The following is an 8,633-nucleotide window of genomic DNA, read 5'->3' as shown; positions in this document are numbered from 1 at the left end:
CAGGAGGGACGGGTCCTTGGAGAGGGACATCATGCTTGGGAGGTTTGAGGGACAACGCAGGAGGGGAAGACCCTCTATGAGATGGATTGATTCTATGACTGGGGTAATCGGGATGGGTGTGTCAGAGGCGGTGTGGTCGGCGCAGGATAGAGCAGGGCTTTGGTCTGTTGTGCATAGGGTCGCTATGAGTCGGAAACGACTCGACGGCACATAACAACACAGCAACTTCAGATATATATCCCTGATAGAGTAGGACACAAATAAAACCCCACACCAAAGCATAGCATATTTTAGTCAAATTCTTCAGAATCAAAGGTATAAAGAGAAAAATGAAAGCAGCAAAAGAGAAATGAATGATCATCTATTAAATAGAAACAATAAAATTAATGACAATTTCTCAGTAGAATCCATGAGAGCCAGAAGAGAGTAAAATGATATATTCAAAACTCTTAAAGAAAACATCAATCAATAATTCTGTACCAGAAATATCTCTCCATCAAATATGACAGAAAGATCAGGAATTCTCGAAAAACCAGAAGCTAAGGAAGTTCACCAAAACAATCCCAAACCTACAAGAAATACTAAACAAAGTCTTTCCTACAGGAAGGATCAAAGTAACAAGCAACAGCACAAAATTGAGCTAAAAAAAGTGAGCAGTAAAACTTGCCTCTTGATAACCTCACTGATTATAAATGGTTTAATTGTACCAGTAAAGAGAGACAGAGTAGTAGGTTTGGATAAAAAACCCAAAACAAAAACAACATGGTGTCTGGAAGACACTGACCTGAGAAGTAAAGATAAAAACAGACTAAAAAACAGAGTGCAAAAAAATACACCAAACAAATGTAAACAAACAAAAAATTACCAACACCACAAAACAACAACAAAACACAAACAAACAAAAAACCCAGAGGGAGCAATACTAATCTCTGATAATATATACCTGAAGATAAAAATCACAATAAAAGGCAACTGGGGAAACTATATTATACTTAAAGTTCCAATACAACAAGAGGACAGACATAATGATTAAATATTTGTTCACCAAATAACAGAGTTGCAAAACCAACAAGTCAAACTTTAACAATCCTGAAAAAAGTATGTGACGCTACAATAGTAATAGACATCAACATAAAATTCTCAAGGAAAAAGTGGACTATTAGAAAGAAATTCAACAAAATCACAGAGAAACTATACATTTAACCAACTAGTCCACATACACTTATAAAAGATAAAGCATGCAAAAGATTTTCAATATACCTTCTTCTCCAGCGTGCATGAAATTTATCCAGAATAGATCATATATATGTTAGGACATGAAGCAACCTTCCCTAAATTAAAAAGAAAAACAAAAACCAAGAACCACGAAACAAAAAGCAAATAAAAACACAAAAACCAACACAAAACACAATATGCAGAAGTACTACAATGCATTTTCTCAGATCGCAATGCAATAAAATTAGAAATCAATAAGAGGATAAGGGGCAGGGAGAGGAACCAAAAAACACACCAGGAACCTTGAAGCTAAATAACACCTAATAAAACATTATTGAATAATAGAGGAGATAAAATAGTTTCTTGAGACAAATGAGAATGAAAACAAGAATTACCAAAACACAACTTACCAAAACCTGTACATAAGGGCCGATCAATCCATAGCAACTAGCAAAGGAAAAACTAAAAATTCATTATTTAACACAACTCCAAGAAAGAGAAAAAGAACAGGAAGCAAACTGCCTTAACTTCTAAAAGAAAAAAAAAATGTAAGAGCAGAAATGAATGAACTAGAAAACAAAAAATTGAAACTATCAAAACCATGGTTTGGCACTTTGAAAAGGTAAAAAAAAAGAAAAATCAACAGACTCCTGGAAAACTTAACAGAGTAGAAGAAATGAAAGACATAAACAGTATAAATATGAGACAAAAGAGGAAATGTCACAAGTGATTCCACTGAAATAACAATAATTTATATTAATGGAAAAATATGAAAAACTCTAACAGATATGACAATGTAGAGGAAATGGACAAATATTTAGAAACTCAATGCCTACCCAAACTTACAGACTAAAGCAGTCTCGTAAAAAATAAATTAACAACGTCATTAAAAATGACCCCCCAAAATAAGCCATGCACAAGATGGTTTTACCAGTAATATTTAGAAAAACATTCAGAAAAAAGCTATCATCAATTCTACATGAACTTTTTTCAGAATAGTAGAATAAAGAAGGTATATTCCCAGATTTATTCTATCAAACAAACAAAACTTTGATACCAAAGTCTGATAAATACACCACCAAAAAGAAAACTGTCTACCAGTATCTTTAATGAACATAGATGAAAGAATTCTTAACAAATCACTAGCCAAAAGATTCCTACAACATATGTTGTTGTTGTTGCTGTTATGTGCCGTCGAGTCGCCTGCGACTCATAGCGACCCTATGTACAACAGCCCTAAACTCCGCTCTGTCCTGTGCCAATCGCACTGTCTCTGACACTCCCATCCCAATTATACCAGTCACTGAATCAATCCACCTCATAGAGGGCCTTCCTCTCCTGCACCGTCCCTCCACCCTCCCAAGCATGATGTCCCTCTCTAAGGACCGGTCTCTCCTCACTACATGTCCAAAGTAAGTCAGACGGAGCTCCAGAATCCTTGCCTCCAAGGAGCCACCTGGTTTAACCCTCTCCAGGACAAATCTATTTGTTTTCCTAGCAGTCCTACAACATATACAAAAGACTAATACACTGTGATTGAATGAGATTCGTAACAGGCATACAAGGACAGTTCAACGTAAGAAAAATTATAAACGTAATTCATTCATCAAAAAAACAAAAGAAACACGTGATCATCTCAATACACATAGAAAAGACTTTCAACAAAATCTAGTATCATTTCCTGATTTAAAAAAATTCTAAAAATGTGAATAAAAGAAAATTTCCTTAACATAATTAATACATGTATTAATATACTGTAAACAACAGTCAACACCACCAGCAAGGGAGAAAGATTAGACGTTCCCCCTGAGAACAGGAACCAGGGAAGAATATCCACTATAGCCACTCCTACTTCTACTATTATATTGGAAGTCAAGAGAAGGAAATCAGACGACTCCAAACTAGCAAAGAGGAGGTAAAACTATTCCTATATGCCAATTTTATGATAGTGTAATTAGAAAACTCCAAAGATTCACCAAGAATACTGTTAGCTATTGTTGATCAGTTCAGCAAAGTAGAAGGAATCAAGATCAACATAAAAAAAATCAGTCAGATGTCTCTATAACAGCAAAGACAACATGTTGTTGTTGATTGCTGTCAAGTCAAGGCCGACTCATAGAAACACTATGAACAAAATACCCAATGCTTTTCAATAGCTATCATTGTTTCTCCAAGTTCATAATTTCCAGAGGCATGTGGTTTAGAAAGTGGATGCCAGTCCTGCATCCCTACCTGTTTTACAACTGGGAGCTCCATCAAACACTGTTCACAATGGGAAACCATTCTGATATTTAATATCCCCGTTGCACAAGGTTCAGCATCTTAGCAAAAACTCAGGTTACCTCATATAGCATATTGACAAAGAGTGATGTGCAAAGTGGAAGAATATTTCTCCAGAAATAACAGTATTAGTCTCATTTAGTAGTGGTTAAGTGTTGTTAAGTTGAATATGACTCAAAGTAAAGTTTGTACAAAAGACCTGAACTCTGTTTTATGATTTATATAATTTCTGTACATTTAGAAGAGAGTTTGTAGAGGCTCCAGAGGAACCTAGTTTAGGAATTGATGCCACTCCTGCTCCCCAACATGAATCAATCTGGAAGTTCATTAAATCATCGTATATTATGAGTAACCATTATGGTATTTGACACAACCATAGGGTAGTGTTTAGCATCACATTAACTCCAAGTTGTGCAGTACAGACAAAAGACAAATGATTGCTGTGTCTTTTAAAGAATGTTCTTCTAAAATTAATAAATTTTAGGATTAATAAATCCTATAGGATTTTAAATCCACACCCTGGATCAGGGCTCCACCCTTACTCTTAGTCTTTGGCCCAAGTGCCATCCACTTTTGAGGGCTGGAAAAACAGTAGCACACAAACAAAAGGACCCCAGAAATTCCCCTTGCCTGATCACCATCAAGACAAAACCACCATCAAGATGACCACAAGCCAGCCAGCCAACTTCCAGAGTGAAGGGAGACTTCCAAGTTCCCACCCCCCCATGCTTGATAAAATGTCAACAAAAAGGGAGAACCTCAATGAAACACAATAGTTAAGTTTTAGACAACACAGAAATGTAAATAAGTAAAACAATACCAATTACAATTCCTAACCACAAGATGAAATACTTCAAAGCAAACCTAATTAGAGATACAAAGTACCTACAGAAAGAAAAATTACAAAAAGGTGACTTTGAGAATCAAAGAGACATAGATAAATGAAAGAAAAAGCCATACTTATGTATAGACAGACTCAATATCATAAACATTACAATTCTACAAAGAGCAACATACAAGTTCAATGCAATACCAATACAGATGTTGATGTCATTTTTCAATGAGGTGAAAAAGAGAAATTCCAATTATATCTGGACAGGAAAAGGCCCGGAAAAATAAAGCATTACTAAAAAGAAGTACAAAGTAAGACACACCACACTCCCTGAACTCCAGGGAATATTAAGTCTTCTACTTTGTTTTTATTTTTCAAAAGAACTTGATTTATTTGGATTCTTTCTTTTCCAAATGAAATGACAAATTGTAATTTTTATATCTCTGGAGAATAGGTTCAGTATCTGTGTTGGTATTGCATTGAATGTGTTGATTGTTTTTTGTAGGATTGTTATTTTCACCATGTTGAGTCTTCCTATGAAAAGTCTCTTCCATCTTTCCATTTAATTAGGTTTGTTATTGTTTCTTTTAAAATCAGATATTGATTTGCTTACAAAATTAACATATATCGTGTTTCATTCTGGTACATTGTGTTTTACACAGTTCTTCATTCACATTGTTTTTGTATGATCATTCCCATACTCTGCTTTATAAAGTTAATCATCATTGATCTATTCCTTCTCCCCTTCCACTCACTAAACTCTGCCACCCTGTGATTTCCCTCCTTCCCCATCCTTAGTTCCCCTACCTTCCTATCATTCCTCCTTGGTACTTTTATACACATTTTATCAGTTATCCTTCTATTGGGAAGCTCTGGTGGTTTAGTGGTTAAGACTGTGCTGCAATCCCAAAAGCATGCAGTTCTTAACCACCAGCTCCTCTACAGGGGATGGATGAACAGACTTCTCCTTTGTGATTAACTGCTTCTGAAAAAGCACAACAATAACAACACTTTATAATTTTCCTTACTTTATACATGACTTTTTGACATTGGTTAGTTTCAGTCCTGAGTATTTTATCTTGAGGCCAGCTACTATAAAAGATAAGGCATTTTCTCATTTCCTGTTCAGTGTTTTCTTGGTTATTCTACAGAATTCCAACTGATTTTTGTATATTTATTTTTATTATGAGAAGTTATACTTAGATAAATTGGAAAACTTTGAGGAAATGGACAAATTTCTAAAACCTATAGCTTACAAAAATTGACACAGAATTACTACACTTGAACCAATTCATTACAAAGCAATTATTTTTTGTTGTTTTTGTTAGGTGCTGTTGAGCATATCTCATAGCAACCATATAAAAATAGATACGAACCCTGTCCTATCCTGTGCCATCATCACACTTCTTGACATGCAATATAACCCAGTGTCAGTCACAGTGTCAGTTCACCTGTTCAAGGGTCTTCCTTTCCTTTGTCTACTCTCCACCCTTCCCAGAACCACAACTCCCTCCAAGTAATATACCCTCCCAGCAACATGCCCAAAGTATGTGAGGTGAAACCTTACCATTCTTGCCCTCAAAGAGCACTGTGACTGTACCCTCTCCAAGACATATTGGTTTGTGCTTTTGGCAGTCCATGGAATGTTCAGTGATCTTCTCAAACATCACAGTGCAAATATTTGTACAGTGTAAATAAATCTATACATCAATTCTTCTTCTGTCATCTTTATTCATTGTCTAGCTCTCAGATGAATAACAAGCAATTGGAAAGACCATGAGGTCATTGCTCTTCTATAATTTGGAGAGGTCTCTAACTGCAGATTTTCCCAGTGTAATGTGTCTCCTTATTTCTTGATTGCTTGTACCAAGGATTTTAATTGTGGATCCAAGTAAGATAAAGTTGTTGACAATTTTAATACCTTTTCCATCCTTCAGGATGTTGCCTATTGGTCCAGTGGTAAGACTCTTTGCTTTCTTGACATTAAGATTTAATATATACCAAAGACTGCATTCCTTGAACTTATGCAACAAGTGTTTCAAGTCCTCCACAATTCAGCAAGCAAGGTTGTGTTATCAACATAATCCAGGTAAATGATGAGATTCTCTCTGATTCAGATACCTCATTCCTCTTTATAGAGTCTAGCTTCCCAAATAATTTTTTTAACATACAGATTAAATAAATAATGAGATCAAAGACACTGCTTGATGAACTCTATTCTTAATTTTAAATAACACAGTGTTCCTTGCTCTGTTTACACAACAACTGCTTGGTCCAGATATAGGTTTCATATGAGCACAATTAAGTGCTCTGGGACTCCCATTATTCTCAATTGTAGCCCCAAGCTGTTATGATCCACTTAGTCAAATACCTTTGCATAGTCAATAAAGAACAAATAGACATGATTCTGGTATTCTTTACTTTCAGCTAGGATCCATGTGACATTAGTAATGATATTCTGGGTGCCACAGCCTCTTCTAAATCCTGCTTGAACTTCTGACAATTCCGTATCTATGCACTGTCCTAGTAATTTTTTAATGATCTTCAGAAGTATGTTTCTTTCATGTAATATAAACGATATTATTTGTTTCCATAGTCAATTGGATAGCCTTTGTTGGGAATGGAAAAAAAAAATTGATCTTATTCAATTCATTTGTCAGACAACTGATCAGAAGAAATTGGCCAGAACAAATTAAGCAGGTATTTAAAAAATTAGAGATTTGGACAGTGAATAGGGTTGATAGAGATTTGATGCCTTTGAGCTGTGGTGCTGGAGAAGAGTGTTGAATATACCATGGACTGCTAGGAGAACAAACAGTTTTGTCCTGGAGGGGGTAAAGCCAGAATGTTCCCTGGAGTCAAGGATTCTGAAGCTTCGTCTGACATATTTTGGGCATGTTGCAAGGAGGGACTAGTCCTTGGAGAGGGACATCATATTTGGCAGAGTGAAGGGGTGGCGAAGAAGAGGAAGAACTTTGATGAGATGGATCAATTTTGTGACTGGAGAGGAGAGGTGAGAATAAGTGCATTTGAGATGGCTAGGTTAGCACAGACAGAAGAATATATAGAGCTCTTGTACATAGGGTCACTACGAGTTGCAAGTGACTTGTTGGTACATAACAACAACAACAACAACAATAAAAAACAGAAAGAAAGAAATTAACAGACTGGAAGAGATCCATATTTGTTCCCATTCCTAAGAAAGGTGACTGGAAACAGTGCAGAAAGTATCAATATTGTGTTGAATATTTTCTTTTTTTTCCTATTGAACATTTTCTAAAAAATGACTGCAACAGCACATCAACAAGAACTAATAGATGTGTAGGGTAGGTATAGAAGATACTGTGTTACTAGGAATATTATAGCTAATGTTAGATGGATCTTGGGTGAACGCAGAGAACAACAGAGGAATGTCTATTTGTGTTTCATTGACTATGCAAAAAAAAGCATTTGACTGTATGGATGACAAAAAACTGTGGGTGATTCTGAGAAGAATGGGAATCTCAGAACATTTGATTGTGCTTACGCAAAAACTATACTCAGATTAGGAAGCACTTCTTAGAGTAAGGAAACATTGCATGGTTCAAAATTAGGAAGAGAGTGTGTCACAGATGCATCTTGTCTCCATAACTTTTCAATCTATATGCTGAATAGGTCATTTGAGAAGCAGGGCTTAATAGGTCATTTGAGAAGCAGGGCTTAATTACGGGAAATATGACATCAGGATTGGAGGAAGAATCTTTAACAACCTAGGTTATGCAGATGGCTTAACCTTATTTGTTCAAACTGAGGAGGACCAAAAGTGTTTGCTGCAGAACATCAAAGACTATAGTCTTCTATATAGATTGAAGCTCAACATTAATAAGACAAAGTTTCTCACCACTGGGCCAATTGACAGCACCATGATGGATGGAGAAGAGTTTGAGGTTGTTAACAATTATAGCTTGCTTGGCTCTACAATCAACATTATTAGCACCAGCTATCAGAAAATCAAAAGACAAATTGCATTGAGAGATATCTGCCATTATTGGACCTCTCCAAAGTACTGAGATGAGACTAGAATGTTTCTATCTTTGTGTAAATTTTTCTTTAGCTAATAATAATAGTGATTTTTTTTACAATTATCAGCTTTTTGGGACTGACTTATTTGACTCTGTATAATATCTATTAGATTCATTCATGTGATAGAGTATTTAAAAATACTCTTTTCTAATACTACAAATATCAAGAGAAGATAGAAGGAATACACAGAATCACTGTATCAGAACGAATTGGCTGACACAGAAGAATTTAATGAAATGACATA

The sequence above is a fragment of the Elephantulus edwardii genome, unplaced genomic scaffold (assembly GCF_000299155.1).
Source record: "Elephantulus edwardii isolate Elephantulus edwardi_28Jun2011 unplaced genomic scaffold, EleEdw1.0 scaffold00123, whole genome shotgun sequence".
NCBI classification, from domain to species: Eukaryota; Metazoa; Chordata; class Mammalia; order Macroscelidea; family Macroscelididae; genus Elephantulus; species Elephantulus edwardii.
This window is presented reverse-complemented; position numbering follows the sequence as displayed.